This window comes from Xiphophorus hellerii, chromosome 15 (assembly GCF_003331165.1).
Source record: "Xiphophorus hellerii strain 12219 chromosome 15, Xiphophorus_hellerii-4.1, whole genome shotgun sequence".
NCBI classification, from domain to species: domain Eukaryota; kingdom Metazoa; phylum Chordata; class Actinopteri; order Cyprinodontiformes; family Poeciliidae; genus Xiphophorus; species Xiphophorus hellerii.
The window spans coordinates 9547692-9566441 of record NC_045686.1 but is presented as its reverse complement, the minus strand read 5'-3'; the positions used below and the strand labels follow the sequence as shown (position 1 = coordinate 9566441).

General features: G+C 39.5%; 1 protein-coding gene across 1 annotated transcript in view; it reads right to left on the bottom strand.

Moving 5' to 3' along the window:
* Positions 1–18268, bottom strand: part of tmem121ab (transmembrane protein 121Ab) — a 57974-nt gene extending 39706 nt beyond the window's left edge. Inside the window, exon 1 of the mRNA XM_032586251.1 lies at positions 17882–18268. The gene's annotated coding sequence lies outside the window, so the exon portion shown is untranslated. The remainder of the gene's footprint in view (positions 1–17881) is intronic.
* Between the last annotated feature and the right edge of the window lie 482 nt (positions 18269–18750).

Below are 18750 nucleotides of genomic sequence, written 5' to 3'. Positions count from 1 at the left end.
AAGGACTTTAGACAACAGGAAAAATATGCCATTTTGAAACCATGGCTTTTTAAGACATTGGTATACATAAATACGGTTCTCTAACCCTGAAAAATCGAATCAACTTCTGTTTATCATTAAATGTATGTATTATTTGTTACCAACAAACAATATTCCCAGTGAATGACTATCTAAAATTAAATTACTTAAATCATTCTGGAGCTCATGACAGATTTGCATTCAGATCCCAACTCTCGTATCTTTTAGAAGGCATTCCAATAGCAGAAGTAATAACAAGTTTTAAGGATGAAATATTGGGTTCCCTTTCGGTTTGCTTTTTGTAGGATACTCAGCCAATGATTGCATATAAGAGAAAAAATATGTGTTTGCGATTATTTTTCAGTACGAGGACGGAAAAGCTGAGAATTTGCAAAGTCTGCCTGATTGAACACACCGCTCTCAGACTGAGTTCACTTCACTTAATCAAAGCCAGTTACAGAAATGTTAGGCCTGTAAGACATGTGTAGAAACTCTTCTATATATTAGTTTTATTTGCCACAAAGTGGGTGGAATTTGCTGATTGGAAGTGGCATGCAATCATTCTCAATAATTCGCATTCCCCAAAGAGTTGACTAATTGGAGCCATTAAAATCTTGACACCGGTGGTTAATTTGTTTCCCTGTGTTTTATAGCGATCATTTATCCCATCGGAAAGCTCAGATGAAGCATGAGGTGATTACTCCAGTAGTCTGTCGGAGTGGGTTGAATAAGGAACGCGCAGGCCAACATCTCACAGTTCCCAAAATCCCTCATGTCATCAGTCGCTGGCGTGTTTTTGTCACATGTAAATACTAGGTCCAGATTAATCCCGACAGTGACCACAGTCTTTATGAGTGCACCGAGACCTTAATGGGAGAACAGTCAACTTGACCTTTCGGTGAATTCCTTCAGGAAAACACAAGGAAATATCCTAATTTGAAAGAGATGGAGCTGCAAAGAAAACACACATTGATTGTGTGGAAACCACTGCTGTCCACACAGTTTGAAGGAGAGGTAAAACAGGGCTGTGCTCTGGTTGCACAATAATCATGAAGAATGTACGTGTGTGGAATTAAGGATGGGTTGACTATTTGTACAGAGAAATTTACATAAGAGACCCAGCAACCTTAAAGGCTACATGATCGGAATAGACACTGCTTCCCTAATTGGGAGGGTCAAAACTTGAGTTAAAAGTGGAATTAGTTCATTGTCTGTAGTTTAGAAGAAGTTAAACAAAAATCTTGAAAACAAGATTATACAGGATTGTCCAGTTCCAGTTGTCTAGTTCCGTTTTTCAAGTGGCCATGGACAAGAATCCACCCTAAACAGGACATTTACCCCCAATTCTTTAAAAAGAAAATCTTGTACACCACAAACCACAGTGTGAATTTCTTTACTATCTTTCCAATTTACCTTTTGCATCTTGGTTTCTGTTTTGCTTTTGTTTTTTTGTTTTTTGAAAACCTGATTTAACTTTAAGAAAAGTTTGGAAAAGAAATTAACAGTTCATCAGAGGAAAACCTTGAAGGTCTGACAGGTTATGATGCCATAAAAGTGTCTGAGATCATTTAATAAGACACTTTACTCTCAGCCTTGGGTCTCATTGTGTCTTCTCTCAGTGAACCAGACAGGGTCCCTTGACCTGTAGTTTCTCAACGTTCTGCTCCTCAGTTCAATGGGCAGAGAGTCTCTGCATAACATTTGTTCAAATTGGCCTAAAGATTGTCTCTCCAAGGAGTCACCAGCTGATTTTACCGCAGCACAGGTGCAGGAAGTTTAGCAGTACCTTTCTTTGCAATTCGTATTTGAAAAATTAGCAATTTTTAAAGCTATATTGAATTAAATTAAAGAATATTGTAAATAAAAATAACAGCACTAATTTTAACCAAGTGGATCCAGGGTTGATTAGTCTGAATAGGCACAATTTCTGCATCATGTGGGTTGGCTGGTCAAAGATTCATCGCGGTGTTCATCTCTCTGGCTCTCTCCGCCATCTGTTCTTCATCACTATGACTCACTCCATTCTCTTCATCATTCGGATCCAGCTTTCACAACTCACAGAAATCACCCAATAATGTAGTAGTAAGGAATTGGGGTGTTAGTCCATATATGTTTGGCCCAAACTATCATACAAAGACCAATTGGATTGGTTTTCCATCAACTTGTCCAATGCAATTAAATATTCTTAGCACAGAAATCACATAATAAAATTCAGTTTACTGTGCTTTATTTTTCACAGAAACCTCATTCGTTTTAAAAAGCAATACAATTTTACAATACAAAATATTTTAGTTCTTTTAATCATATCTGCTTTATATTCAAACATTGCATTTGGACAATCTCAAGAGCACAGTGAGATAAGAGAAATATCTGCCACCATACAGGAATGAGTATCTTCAAGGTCACCTTTTGTGTGTTTCTAAACACTTTATCAGCATCTCATTGACTGCTTGCTTTTATGCTCTTTAATAAGAGACCACAAAACTGCTGGATATGTATTACCTCGTGAATTTGATCAGTAAAGAAATCCTTTATTGTACCATAAGTTGAAGCAGGGCTACTGGGAAAATGTCTGGACAAAAATGTTCATGGTAATGCCAGAAGTACCATAGGCAACAACTCTTACAGGTGAAATGTTATATTTTATTTTATTTTTTTTATCCAGCTCAAGCAGCACTTTGTGACTGTGCTGTGACTCCAGCAGCTGCGAAAGGCAAATAATATATTCTAGAGCCAGTGGGTTGGTTGTCCAGAGTGTGTTAAATTCAATCACCCACTTTATCCTTTTAGTTTCCTTGTCATCAATTGATAACTTAACTCTTCTATATTGAGTTTCTCCTAAAGTATGTTGCTTCACCTTGCTTGCTTTCATGTTAACTCTGTGAGATTTATGCACTTGGCTGTGTAGCTCCTGCAATATCACCTCAGGAAATATCCAAAGGTTTACAGGTGGCAACTGAACAGCATTATTTTTCTCTGTAGCAGTGTCTCCTATCCCTGGTCCTTCTGGCCCAGTGCAACAGATGTCTTAGATCATTCCTTGTTTTAGCCTGATTCAGGTGATTGTAAATCAGAAAAAGTATTTTTATCAGCCATCAATTGCTTATAGGGAAACTAAAACTTGCAGGACTGTGCCTTGATAACCAGGGTTGAAAAACACAGATCTATACAATAAAGCTACCCTAACTGAATCTTCAGTAAATGTATTTCATATGGTGTAGCATATTCATACTATCAGCCCCGTTGAACCACACTATTCCACAGAGTACAAAGTCAAAAGGGGGCAATAGTGTGGTGGTTTGTATATTCTCTGGTTAGATAAGAAATAAAGTAATTTCTTACCAGGATCATATCAAACATGAGAATTTGGTAATTATGGAATAAGAAATTTAAAGGATTCCATTTAAATTCAATAACACATAATAAAGAAGTATTAGTCAGAATGATTGTGGTTTAATTCACTTGGTCCTACATTAGGAAAGTACAGATTGTGCTAATATAGTATGGTCGAATTTTAAAGTGCCATCATGTTGCCTGTTGCTTTATTTAGATTTTGTGCAGTTCATAAATGCAGACTCCTGATTTTTCACAAGTGGAATTGCTGTCGGTATGCTAAAAACACAGAGCAGACCCACATGTATCCCTGTGCAGAAGTGTCAGCTTGTAGCACTTCACGGCTTTTGACAGAGAAATTGTAAAACTCGCAGAGCTCGGTGATGCAAAGCGTCGGTCAGCCTCTGATTCACCCTCTTAACTCCTCTTGACCAGTTCTGATGTAAACACTGTGGCAGATGAGCTCTTGCTTGACCAACACAATATGTGGTCTGCCTGCCTTTTGCAGTGATGCAACTCGAGGCTCCTAGTAAGTTTTCAGCCGCTTCTTTGGATTTCCAGCAAGTTACATCACTCTGAGTGACTGCTGTGATTGGGAATGTGAGCATTTCATTACCGTCACGCTTCAATTATTGGTGAGAGATTTAAAAGATATATGGCAGTCAAGAGAAAAGCCTACTGGAAGACTCAGACATTTGCACAACTCCGTAGAGGTTTAGAGGCAGAAAAAAAATTCATTACTACAAAGTTTTAATGATTGCGAACAGACGGACAGGGAACATAGTTGATATTGATCTGCTGAGGCTAAGAATAATGCTCAAAGGCACCAGGCTTCAGGGAGCGGGCTGGCTGGGTTTCATTAAGTGTAAACATTTTCAAGGCAGAAGTAGCCTGAAATGAGAAAATTCTGAGCTGTGAGAGATGAAGGTGAGATAGAAAGTCAAAGGCGAAAAAAGCAAACAATTCATGATCTTTTCTTTTATTCCTCGAGCCATCTCTTTGGACTTTGCAACCAGCTCTGAATAGATGATAGAGCCTTTCAGTTACAGTGCCTGGTTCTGGCACCAACATAAAATTATGGGCACTAGCCCCCGGTGGACTAAGATGAAGCACCAACAACTACCTTAGCTTTGGTTCCAGCAACAACACCTACATAAACAACCTATGTGGGCTTTTAATAAGTCTTTCTGCTTTTGTTTGTTGTGTTTCAATCTGTTTGGCAGATTGGCAGGCCGCTACCTGCTGACATACATTGCTGTGATGATAATTGCATTTGACTTTGTTGGTGGGCTTTGTGATGGGCAAAGCGTGAACTGCTTCATCTTTGTTTATCTTTTTTTTTTTTTTGCCTAATTGCAGAGTACAGTGGCTTGCAGAATGCCTATTAGTCCCGTGCTGAGTTGAGAGACAAGCCAGCACAGAAAACGAGGAAAAGAAAAAAATCCAACACATTTTTATGTAGACAAACACTAATCCATTCCTATTGAGAGTTTGCATGTATAAACATTCTCATGATTACCCACATGCTCGCTTGGGCTGTATAGGGGAAGAAGAGAAAGATAAAAAAAAAGTCTTTTGTGTTTAAGCCCCCACGCCGAAAACAAAGAGGTACACGTGAGAGTATATCACTCATGAGTGTTTGTGTGTGTCCTTGGATTACTGCCTGTTGGTGTTTAAACACTGCTGGAAAAGACGAATGGGATGAAGAGAGAAAAGAAGGTGAGGTAAGCAGAGATAGGGGAAAAGCAGTAACAACAACAGTGGAGGGAGGAGGTCAGGGTGAAAAGGACTCCCCGTATCTCCAGACTCCCCATCCACTGCTCAGAGGCAGTGACACAGCAGCAGCTTCCCCTGCCTTTCATGGCTCAGTCTCAGTGATTTGGAGCTGAATTTATCCCCCCAGCAACAAATACCAGCAGTCACTTTGGACTTATCAGTCCAGCAGTCGTGACTTCAACCTGGCAGAGGCTGTTTGCCCTTTCCCCTTGTCGGGATTGATCTGTATCAGTGATGATGAACACAATAGTTCCGCCTACTGGGCTGTAGCTTACAACCCGGTGGTAATAATGTCCAACAGAAGGGGTCAGGTGGCCCCCATATATGGGGGTCAGCACCTTACCATGGTCATTGCTTCCCTGTACCCTCACCAGGGCAGTGTATTTTGGGGGCTGGCAAAGGCCTACGGGTGACAAACCCTACGGGAATCCGCAGGAGAATGAGACACGGACAGTTGGCTGATGTTCTCTGCGTGTATGTGTGTGTGTTTGTGCCGTAATTAAATCATGGGAGTTTCTGTAGCGCACATGGCGCTTAGAGGAAGCATGGGTGCTGACTTAATTACAAGAAAACAGAGGAAACTGTGATTACACACAATCACACCTGCACAGCACCACCAGTTCTTACACAGGGTTGTATAAACACGGTTTATTACAGGAACAGCTTTAACTTAGTCTAATAATCAAGCTCAGAGTTTTTACTGCAAACAGCTCCCTATCAAAGTCTAGTGTTTATTTGCTTTGAGGCAGGGATGTAAAATTATCAGAGTCATGCCAAGGTGAGTGTACCATCAAAGGTATCATGACTGCATTATTTTTGTTTGTCCAAGTTATCCATCCATAGTCTGTTTTTGCTTATGCTTGCAAGAACTTGGGTTTTCTGGTTCCTATCTTCTGTGGTTACTTGGTGAGAGGCAAGGTACTCCCTGATGGGGTGTCCATTGAAGGGTAACACAGAGACATACAGGACAATCAATCATGCACACACAATTTGGAGAGACCAATTTTTTAAGGTCACTTAAATGACTTCATTTAAAGATTGAAAGTCAATTATCCAACATCCATGCAGTAATTTACAGATTTGCATTTCTTACCCACAAAAATTAGAGCTGCACTAGATGGATTTGATAAGAAAATGTTTATTTTGGTTGCTGACTCTGACTTGGGGTTTACAGCTCTTTCCATTTGATATATCATACAAGGCTCCTTAAAGAATGACCCTCTCAAAAATTATGCATTAATTATTCTGATTTATTTTTTCCTCATTCTTAATATATTAGATTATCGACAATGTAGCTATAAAGATATGCATTACACTGACTATAAAGCAAAGACACCCGACCACATTTTGTGCTAAGAAGGAAAAGACAAAGAGGACTGGAGGATACTTTCAGCACAATTAAGGCATGTATCTTCCAGCTAGGTGAAATTATCACATGTAAATGAACAAAAAGCCATTCAGCATCGTAGTGGGTAAGAAGCATATAGCGGTACAGACAGACAAAAGGTGAGCATAATTGTTTGAATACACACACAACCCCGCGACACACTCTGGGTCACCATAAGATAGACACACTCAGATTGTTTACCGCGAGCTGCGCCTGGCTGCTTGTCAGATCAGCTAGTTTTCTAAATGATCTCATACACTCTTGCTGCTTAACTGGGATGACAGCATACAGATGAGTCCGCCAGAGGGCCAAGTCTAGTTTGCCAGCCTGGGACCAGGAAATAAACAGAACTGTCACTCACACGCCAGTAGCACACCAGAACAACATCCCAACACTTATTCACATCTTTATATTTGTGTAAACCTTTAAATCAGACATTTGTAAAGCTGTGATTATAAGCATGCAGAATTTATGATGAGGGGAAAAAGTTTTTCTTGAGGATCTCTTCATCTAAGGGATTTTCATCTCTGTTTGCCAGTTAACTGGAAGGTGAACCTCTCGTCAACTAAAGTTTTTTTTTTGCATCCTTCCTTACTCTTGCAGTGTTCTCTATCCCACTCTCCGTGATCTCTGAGCAACTTTCCCATCCAGCTACAGAAAAACATTTCCACACAAAGATGCTCCCAACACGGTTTCACAGTGGAGGTGGTGTTTTTTAGATTCACGTGCAAGTTTTGATACATGCCAATCTCTGCGTTTTGCATGAAGGCGGAAAGATAAACTCTAATCTCATCAGAGACAAACATTTCCTGTTTACTTTAAATGCCCTCTGATGAACCGTAACTTTGACTTTTTCAGCTTTTCTTTCAATCTACCACTCTTCCAAAAAGCCTAGATTTTTAAAGTGAATGAGTAATAGTCGTCCTGGTGAGAGAGTCAACCACCTTAAGTGTAGATCAATGCAGCTCCTCCATAGTAACCGTTGGCCTCTTGGCTTTTTCTCTGATCAATGCTAACCTTGCCAGGTCTATCAATTGTGCCATATTCACAACATTTTCAGATCATGGATTGAACCTTGCTTTTGCTTTGAGATCATTTGAAGTGCTGGGTATTTTTAAGACTTTGCACTGCTTCAAGCTTCTCCTCAACTTTACTTTTGGCCTGTCTTATATTTGTTGGTCTTGATGCTGTTTGTCCCCTGTGTTTGCTAACAAACCTTTTGAAGGCTGAATTTACAGCATGTTGGATAAATTAGCTGACATATGAAGGCAACTGGACCCACTGAATATTATTTTGGTGTATTAAAATAGTCACTTTAACAGCCATTTTGTATTTTTATTTGTTAAATTTTTTTTTTAAATGTCTTCCTTTCTTATTCTCTACAAATAAGCAATGTAATCTAATTTTCTACCACATGCAGTCTGTTATTTACTTTTAAATGATAACCTCCTACAACAACCTGCAAAAGTTCACTGAAGAGGTAGCTTGTCCAATGTGTTTCTTTACATAAACACTTTCTTTCACATTTTGGTCAAACTCAAGCCTCCTGATTTTCCATTGTTAGTTTCCCAGAACCACAAAGCTTATAATTGCCAAAAACTTCTTGGAAAAATTAATTTGATGTTTTTCTTTAGAGAAAACAAACTGAAGGAGCTTTAAGCCTAGAGAGAAATTCTATAAAAATAAATACCGTCATCAACCTGTTGAACCATTGTGATATGCAACTTCATTAGTAAGTGTAAGTGGTCCAAATGTTTTGATTTTTAAAAAATTATATTTCTTTATGTTCATTATTTAGCCAGTGCTTATGGAATACTTGATCAGCTAACATTGGACACACTGAAGCACTCCACACATGGATGCTTGGTGAAGAGGGTGCTTCACACTTTCTATGCAAAAAGGAGTAATGAGAGCATGTGAAGGCACAGGATTCAGTTGAGTAGTGAAGCAGCAGGGCTTGCAGCAAAGATCGTGTAGATCACTGACAGCTTATGTACGTTGCCATGATTTAAGGCATGCAGAAGACATATTCTGCAGTCTGGGCAAAGTGGTAGAATTAAATTGCCTGTGTGAACAAACTTTCATAAAAAGGTTCATTTTTTTCAGATTTGTTTCAACTTGAAAGTGCCATATTCAATAAATTATGTAGAATGGATACAAAACTGAAAACAATGTGCTGATGCAAAAAAAAGAGCATAAAGCACAACTGTATATTTATTTTTGAATTACAATCAATAAAATTTTTTTATATGATTAATTATTGTCTAGCACTCCGATTAATCATGATTAATCACTATGCTTAACGTTTCTGAGCTTGAAATGTAAAAATGCACATTTTCAAAAAACAAAAAGGTTTAAGAAAATTAGCACAAAAAACACACATCTGAGTTTTTCGGGTTTTCATATTCAGGAAGGTTTTAAAGTAGTCATTTTGTTTCAAACATAATTTAGAAATGCTAACTATAAACTGGTTATGCTTCAATGGAAAGATAAAATGGATCAGTGTTGGTAGCACTGTTGCCTTGCTGTAGGAAAGTTTTCTGTTCCCCCCACATTTCAAAAGCATGACTGAGACAAGTGGACTGGGAGAAACCTGTCCTTCACAGCCCACTAACAAACAAACTGGGCATTACATCACATTAGTGCCGAGCACTTTGATTTTCTTTTATATTTTTGCTATTCATCATTGCTGTTATTTCATTAAATGGTAATAGCTGTACATGTTAACACCCTTGCATGCCAACTTTGTTTTATCCAGCCTAGCGCATCAGTCATAAAAACTAACATTGCCTTTCTAATTACCCAGAACGTTTTTTAGAAAATATTTAAATATCCCTGTTGTCCTGGGATCTGTTGTCCTTTTTCATGTTTGTCAAAACACCAACAGGTAAAGAGCACATGGTCTTACATGTAAGTATGTGATCGACCATGTTGTAACATCCTGTGTTCCAGTCATAGCAGCAATCACCTCCCATGACCAGACATTAAGAAATTAGTGTCCCATCTATCATGCCACCATTACCGTATCTCTACCTGCCTGTGGTACAAAGGACGTTATAAATGTTTCTGTACTTCAATGACTGGTTACTCATAATTTCCTTAATGTTTGCCAGTTAAAACTCCTGAATTCATACCTGTAGTAAGTGCAAAATGCATGCAGACAGAGACCTGGTTATGTTAATATTATTATTTAGTTCCTGAAATCCATGGGGTGCCAAAGACAAATTATTCATTTTCATCTTTAATTTTAATAATATGTTTCACAATCATTAATTAGTCTTTCGGTACTTATTAAATTGGGTTAGCAGGCTGGCTTATATGGTACAGAACAATTTTATGACGGAACTAAGCTAAGCTTTTTTTAATGTTTCTATTGGATGATGTGTAAAGCCGCTGAGAGAAAATTCTCATATTTAGAAGTACTATTATCATTTCTGGGCATATAGATGGTTATAAGTTGGAACTATACAGAGAGCTGTCAGCTACAGCTGCATCTGTATAGCAGTGCTAATATCCCACCTGAATAAAATGACAGATGCTGAGTGTTTGGTCAGGAACTGCTAACTCCTTAGTCATTCAGGGTTTCCTGAACCAGAAGCTGTAAAGTCCTCAGTTGACATCTAAAAGACACAGATAGTTCTCTCAGCTTCATCCTACATGCACAAACATCCACTGTCACACTACTAAACTCTGATATACACACGTTATGCTTCCATGCGCTCATCAAAGCTCAGAACACCACGAGCTATCACACCCTCTGTCAGACAGATGCTCAATTCTATTCCCTCTCACACTTTCAGGTAAATCACAAGGAAATATTCTCATGCACAGGATACACAAATGCACAATTATGCACACACTGACCATCTGGTGAGGTTGTGCTTACTTTGCATTGATAAAAGAAGCGCATGAAAATAACAAAAACCCTAACATCAGCTTGCCGTGCTGCTAATTTTTCTGTCTACATATCAGAAGCAGGCGCACCGCTGTGAATTACTCTCTATGCATGGGAGCGAATAAGTGCACAAATGCATTTGTATCAGCCGCACACACTCGCTGACAGATTAATGTGAATCCGTGTTATGCTGACAGTCCAGGCATTTAAGCAGGCAGGGTTGTGCGTGGTGTAAGCTGTTTCCTGCGAGAGCTTTGAGAAATGTGAAAGGAGCCCCACACTCTCTGTTCCCACTTTCCCTCCAAGGAGAAGAAGCCATAGAGAACACCGCATGAAAATATAAAAACAGGTTGTACAATCTGACTTATAAAATCATTACAAAGGAAAACGTCCCTGTGGGATAATGTGGGATATTAATGTTTATGGACACCACCAGAGCCTCCAGCTACAGTACATTACTTTGCTCTGTTCATTTTTGTACGGGGCCCAGCTTTTGAGAGCATAAACACGGCTGCACAGCTACAATAAGGTGCATGAATTAGATATGAGGTTGATATAGAGATGTAACAGATCTGTTGGCTTTAGCACTGCATTGCTGCTCCAAAACTGTGCAGCAATATAGATACCAAAAGGCAGAATGTAGGGGAAAAAACTTGGGATTTAACACATGGAAAAAGGTGGACTAGATAAGAGGATATTTCTGCTCTGTCTTGCATAAACACATCATCGGACAGAAAATGTATGTTTGATTCACTGGCTGAGCAGTGAACTGCACGCATTCAACGCATTCAGGCATGCATGTGCAAAGGACAAGACTCTCCACATCTGACCAAGCCACTCCACTTGAGCTGATTGATTTCACATCACTTCTGTATCCCCGATAACTGCATGCCCGAAGGGCTGCAATGGCGCCAATATTTCACTGCTACATGCATGCACAACTGCACTATGTTTGCAGCACGTTTTTTAGTGTGGGTCCTGACATTGTGTGTGTGTGTGTGTGACTGGTGTGGGTGAGTTCATGGGAGGATGTACGATCGTAGGTGTGTGCGTGTTGTGAAAAGCACCAGCAGCTGGTAACTGTATACGCTGTGACATTTTTGATGATGACATGCCACACATGTCTGCTTGTATCCAAGACAAGATGGAACCTCTGCTGCTACTGCGCCTATTGTTTTTCTTTTCCTTGTCAACAATCTGAAGTCGGTTTTCTGAGCTAGTAGGAAGAAAATAAGGTGTCTTTCTAAGGTAAAAATAAAATGTTTCTTTTTTTTCACATTTTGTCACACTGCAAACAAACTTCCCTTGTAATTATTATTTTTTGTGCGACTAAAAACATAATTTTGAAGTGGAAGAAGAAAAAATGCTAAATGGTTGTCAAATGTTTTTCATGAATACAAGCATCAAAAGTCTGGTGGGAACTTGTGAGTAAACCAGCAAAAAAAAAATTACACACCAGTCTATGAGCATTTCACAGAGCACAGTACGGTCCTTCATCCAAAAAGCAAATATGCACATTACCATTAACAAACCATCTCCAATGTGCTGGTGGCAGCAGCATGCTGTGGGGACGCTTAGTGAAACAACAATGCTGGTCAGAGTTTTTGAAGTTGGATGAAGTTAATTTCAGAACAATCTGGGAGGAAAACCTGTGAGAGTGCCAATGACTTGGCAATAAGGAGGAGATTCACCTTAGACCCTAAATGTCCAGCCAGCCTATCGACTGAATTATTTAAACAAAAGATATTCCCATGAAAGAATAGTCAAGTCAAAACCCAGCATTTTGAATTAATTATTTAGAAATGTCAATGTCACAAGGTTTTTTGAGTGTTTTTAAAATATTTTCTCCTAAAAGTAGAATCAAATCACATTTTTTGATGCTGCGTGTAAACAGAAGAATGTCTCATCTGCAATTTTCAGGGCAATTTTATGCTCCACAAATATTAGGCTCTGCAGCTGTCCTAGACCGCTGCAGCTACTTTTTCAATTGCTATTCTTTCCATTTGTAGTCTTTCTTTTTGTACGGAAGGCTGTCAGCAAAAGATTTCAAACACACAGATAATTTAAAAAGGTTTCATTCTGAAATGTCAAATGTGATAAAGCAGTTGTTTCATCTTGGATACAGCGTGCCTTGTTGGCCACAAAATGTCCTGTCTTATCGGCGGGTTCTCTATGCAAGGCACGGATGAAAAGCTTGATTAACACTTGAAAACCCAGGGAATTTTCTGGCTCTTGAGGGAAAGCAAACAAACCCTTAATTGAATGTTCGAATACGGCTTCCATGCCTGATTTTGTAAACCACTGGTTAGTGTAGAAATGTATCAAGGAGTGGTTTTTCAAGAGAGCCAAACTAATTATGCCTGTTTACTTATAGGTTTTACTCTGTTTAATATTCAAGCTTTCAGTTTTAACTTTATTTTTTGGAGCTCTGTGTTTTTTGAGAAGAGGCTGGGTGATGATTAGAGCAAACGAGGAGAGCAGTACTGCAAACTGGTGCCAATTCTTTTCTTTTTTTACTATTAATGAAACTGCTGTGCTGACATTAGCATAGATCATACAGCAATCCATAATACATAGCTCATTAATGAGGTTGGTATTTTTGATCCATAATTAAGGAGTATATTTTTTACGTACTGTGCCTTTCAAAAGTACTCATCCCATAATCTGTTTCACATTTTGTTGTCTCAAACTTAAGTATAGTTTGCTGTGACTTTATGTGAAACTATAAATACTGACATTTTAAAGTATATGTCTATAACATGCTTCACCCGAGTGACTAGAATGTCAAAAGGCTTTTTTCATCAAATTTTGATTCCATTTTTCAATGACAGTGATTAGGACATAAAATGTTGAAAAGATACATCTAGTGTATTTAAGTTAAAAGACAGATTAAGACCTACCGTGCTTCAATTTAATCAAATATCCTCCAAAATATGCAACTTGTCCACATTTTATGTAATTTATTTTGGAAAAGTTATCTGTAAATGAACATTAAAAAAGACAAAATAGGGAACTGACATATTGTTTTTTTAAAGTAACATAAAAATTAGCATTCTTCAATTTCAGAGTAGTTTCAATCTGACAATTTAATCTGTTTTTCCTGAAAACAAACTTGGTTGTTTTTCACAAGCTGGGCACACCAAGTTAGCTTTTGTAAATAAATATGAGTTCATGTCCAACTTAAAAGCTCTACATTTTGTATTAATCCTTTTTTGTAAACAATGTATAGAAAATCTTTACAGCAGCATTTCTGTGTTTATCGGTGCAGACCCTGTACATATAAGTGCATTGCTGAAGGACCACAATAGTACTCTTACTAGGAACTAAATGTATGACCTTGAGTTCAATTTCCAAAATAAAAGCAACATATTCACAATGACACATGTAAAATGCTACATTATGCATTTTTATATTTCAGATTTCATGTGTCCCAGTAAGAACACCTAACAGGGGGGGGGGGGGGGGGGGGGGGGGGGACAGAACCATTCTCTTGTAGGTTCTGGTTGTTTATAGAATGTTCTTGTTCTGCTGGAAGTTGAACCTCCACTTCAGTCTCAAGCCTTCTGCAGACACCAATCGGCTTTCCTTCGGGACTGCCCTGCCTTTAACCACAAATATCTTCTGAATAACTCTGAGAATCTCCCCTGTCCCTGCTGGAGAACACCACCATCACATGACGCTGCAAAAACCTGTTGCATCGGGGGATGATGTGTTGAGAGTGATATGCAGTGTTAGTTTTGCTTTTAGGTCAAAAAGTTTAATTTTTCTCTCATTTAACCAAAGCACATGTTTGCTGTGTCCTCTATATAGCTTTTGTTAAGCTGGTTTCTCCTATAATTCATCAAATCTTCCTTATAGACCAGATCTGAAAAATACACAACCCCATTATACACAGATGGAATCTATTATAAATGGTTTACTTGCACTGGATTTAGGGGTATTGGAATATAGGAGGATAAAAAACATTTTCATTTCACACTTTTCAGATTTTTATGCACAAAGCTGATGGACAAACTTGGAACATTTTTCTTCCACTTCACAAATATGCCTTGGTTTATGTTGGTCTATCACATAAAATCCCCAATAACAACATTGATGTTTGTGTTTGTGACAAAATGTGACAACCAGGATTATGAATGCTTATGCAGGGTTTTGCAATTTGCATGGAAAGGCTGCAGTACACCCGTACCTGGGCCATGTTATTGTTCAGCGTGGTGGCTATCGATTTACCATGCCATTTGGCTATTGATCGGAGTAGATCCCATTATGTCAGTGATATTGTAGCCCTCTGGAGCACAGTAAGTTTAAATGGGGGAACCAGCCAGTGAGAACTGATGGGATGAGCTGAATCAGATGCAAACAGCAGCACAGTAACATGTAGCTTAGGATAGCACGCCATAGTCCAGGAACAAGCACTCTCATTTCTCTCGTTTCTAACTGTGCCGAAGGGAGCTGTAGAACCACACAGAGTAATGACACTGACTGTTTCAGAAATGCAGATTTTTTTTTTTCTTTTTTATTAGTGCAGCTCACCGTGCCCTAATATCCCCTGCGACAGTCAGCGCCTACCACACTGCCTTCTGTTGATCACTCAAATTGACCAACTCACTATGCGGCGGGGTGTGGAGAGGAGGGGAGGATTTTCATTGGCCTGGGATGATTGGGAAATCCGGGGAAAGGAGGGTGGCTGAGTGGGCGTTCACCGCCACTGCCTACTCTCTTTCTGTTCAAATCCGCCTGTCATGTATTTATAGCAATATTGAATTTAATTGCATTTCTAGCAAAGGGTGTTAGACTTTAAGAGACCCATAAATGATATTCCAGGCATGCAGTAACACAATTTGCCATGCAAAGAGCATGTAAAGTGCACACTCATGGAAAGCAACCTGGCCTGCAATTTGTGTAATGCAAAAAAATCCAAAGCGAAAGCCCATCAGCTTGCTGTGTCCTGGATACCAAGGCCGGCTGGTAAGTGCTGTCCCTCAGGCTACGCACTGTGCCATGTTTCTCAATAAGGCATGGTTTGAGACAGTGCGCCACTGAAGAGGTACCCCACTGGGTGGCAAATGACTGCTAAACTGGCAATGAGATGATGTGAGATACTGTAAAAAGCCCTGGGTCGAGCCTGCCATCGCTCTCCATCCATCCCTGACCGCTTCATTTTCTAACAAGACAAAGACAGTTTACACAAAGGTAACAAGCAGCTGTAGGTCCTGCCCTCTGTAGGGGCACTGCTCAGATTCAAATTCACAGTCTGTTTATTAGATAATAAATTGAGCGTGAAGGATTAATTTGCATTTACTTCATCATTCTGCTGATATACAGCAGCAATCTATCCAGTGGTGCCCAGAGCTTAATATCCCAGAGAATAAAAAAACTGACATGCTGATATGTGATTTCTTTCCTTCAAGGACGGCGGAGTGTGAGGGCCGTAGCAACAGTCATGCTGAGATTCACTCTTCTTGCTTCCTTCCACTAAGTTCTTTTCACTCAACGTCTGAGCCAGAATATCAGACGCAGTGCCGAGAGTTATCCAATATTAAGTGTAATCAAAATCTTAATGAACATCATTAAAATCAAACTGGGGCTCACATCACAGTGGGTTAACATGGTCTGAATATGGATGGGGGTGTGCGTGTGTGTGTGTGTGGGTGTGTGCGTGGGTGCTTGTGTGTGTGTGTGTGTGTGTGCTTAAAGCTATAAGAGCCTGTCAGACCGCCTCAGGGAAAGCCGCATGGGGGTCACTCCTTATTCAGAGTTTGGCTGACATAGCTTTACATTTTGAGAATTATTATTTTTAAATTCTTTTAAAGAACTGGAGCATGAGAGCTGAGTAAGCCATATTAAAGAAGGCAAAAAAAAGGATGCTGGGTGGCCACATCAATTTCAAGCACCAGTCTGGACATTCAAAGGTGACATGGTTAATCCAAGCACCAGCTAATGCTCTGCTAGGATTACAGAAGTATAAACTGAATAAATCCTTTGAAACACTTGCTAATATATGACATACTGTTCTAGTGCTCTACTTAATGACTAATTGTTTTGTTGTGTTCCTAAGCCAAAACTAAGCCCACTTGTAAATCATGGGTTGGTTACTGTTGTCGAAACATACGCAATTTTAAAAAATTACATTTCGAAACTGCACATATTTTTGTCATGGTGTTCCAATTCTTAGCTGTACCAGTTGGCAAAAAGAAAATCTGTCAGTAAAAACCCAGCTGATTGTATCTTGATTTGCTCTAATCCATCACCCGCAAACATGGTGATATCCTTAACCTTTACCTGACTTTATATTTCTAGCACCATCAGAAACAATGCAGGTTTTTGCATTTTTACACTGGAAATAATGGCACATTCTTTTGTGCATTTAATGAATAGATCAATATAGCTTAAAAAACATTTGATTGGCTGATTACTGATCAGAGCCAATCAACAGATAACTGGGAGATTGATTGGTGCATTTCCATTAGCTAAGAAGCAATTTATTTATTTATTTTCAAATATCGCTATACATCTATTTCTATTTAAGGCTATTTTAGTGCCAGGTTCTCATCTGCCTAGAACTGAAACCCAAAGAGACAGTTAGAATGTATCCAACTACACATCCTTGTTTTTTTGTTGTTGTTTTAAATCGCATCGCTCCGAAATGATTAATATGTTTCACTCTATAGCTCTGAGCATGTGGACTCAAACCTGTCAGTTGCGTGGTCCAGCAAAATCACCTGCTCATTAACCTTAGTTTGACAAGGGTTGGGACATGGCAGGTGGCATGACAGCTCATATATGTGGGCAAGAAATTCAACCTCTCTATCTCAATAGTTGAAATTGAATGCGCAGGGTGAAGCGGGGTGAGCGTCATTATCGAGCAGTCAATCTGAAATACGGTGAAGTGAGATCCACGGGGGTCGTATGGATTATAAGCGGCGTGCGTGTGCGCGTGCTAACGGTGGATGGGCTGATTTTTTTTCTTTCTTTTTTTTTTTCGCTCTTCTGTCTCGCGCGCGGACCTGAGGCACGAGCAGATGCTGCTTGGGCACGCGCTGCCTCTCGAGCCAGCTGCCTTAAATAAAGCTGACGAGAGCAAACGGAAGCTCGCCGTTTATCAAAGCAGAGATAAAACCTTATTTTTACTTGTTTCAAAACGTGTTTCGTGACCACTTGATGTCTCACGTTAATAATCTCATGAATGGACCAAAAATATACGAATGTGGGACCTAAAAAAAGCGACAAGAGGAGTCAGAATAAGGATGGTCGAAAGTGAAAGAGCTGCTAAATAAATGACCAAGCGCTTAAGCGTCAAACTTCACGTAAACTGGACTTTCTGATAATTATGTCAAGTGCCATATTGATCTTAATTTGTGTCATATCCTTTTAGAATGGTAAAGAGTGATTTTGTGTCAATTTCTATCCCACCTTTTCTTGCTACCCTGAACATGGAGAGGCGAAAAGCCGCTGTTGAACTCCGCTCTTACCTCCAGAGAACGGCGAGTCGCTGTCCAGGGTTCCCGGGATGCTCACTCTCTGTCCAGGGTCCTGAATCTCATCTCCGGCTCCACGCAAGGTGGCTTTGTAAATCCGCTGCGTGGAGGCGCTGAAAACGCCGGTACAACAGGGGGAGAAAAAAAAAAAAAAGAAAAACTGCTGCCTGTCCGCTGTGAAGTTAAAGAGAATCCCAATCCCAACACGCCGAGCGACGGCTGCTCCAAACTCGTTTGCAAAATACGTGAGTTCGCATTCAGGATCGTGAATCCTGAAAGCGAAGCCTGTTGGCCAAATGGAACCGCTTTGGCAAGTGTAATTGCTGAGGCTTCTTGGCCAGTTGCTTCTTCCTCCGGATAGGCTTAAACACCTCCCCCTCCTCCCTCTCTCCTCCTCCCTATCTCCCCTGTTCTCAGTCTCTATCAATCACAGCTCCCATTCAAATATGTTGGAGCGACATGAAGCGAGAGCCTAATTCTGTAGACTGCAACAGACATGAGCGAATTACTGCCAGTACTGGCACAGGGCTCACTGTGATAAAGGCATCGTTGATTAGACTATAAAGTCAGAACTGAAGAGATGGTTAATTCTTATGTTAGACGAACAGTCCTGATACATGAGGCGTTTGCATTTAAATCTAAACAAATCAAGGGTTTTTTTTCTGCTGAATATTTTAATTACAAATAACAATGATGCTGCAGCTATTAACTAGAAAAAAAGAGAGAAACGATCAAATAATTAATTTGGCAAGATGCCATTCTTGTATCAAGCAATGACCTTATTTTGAAAAAGAATGTTATTCTTGCAAGTAGGAATAGTTTGCCTATTTAAACCGTATAAATAATACGAAAGAGGATGTATT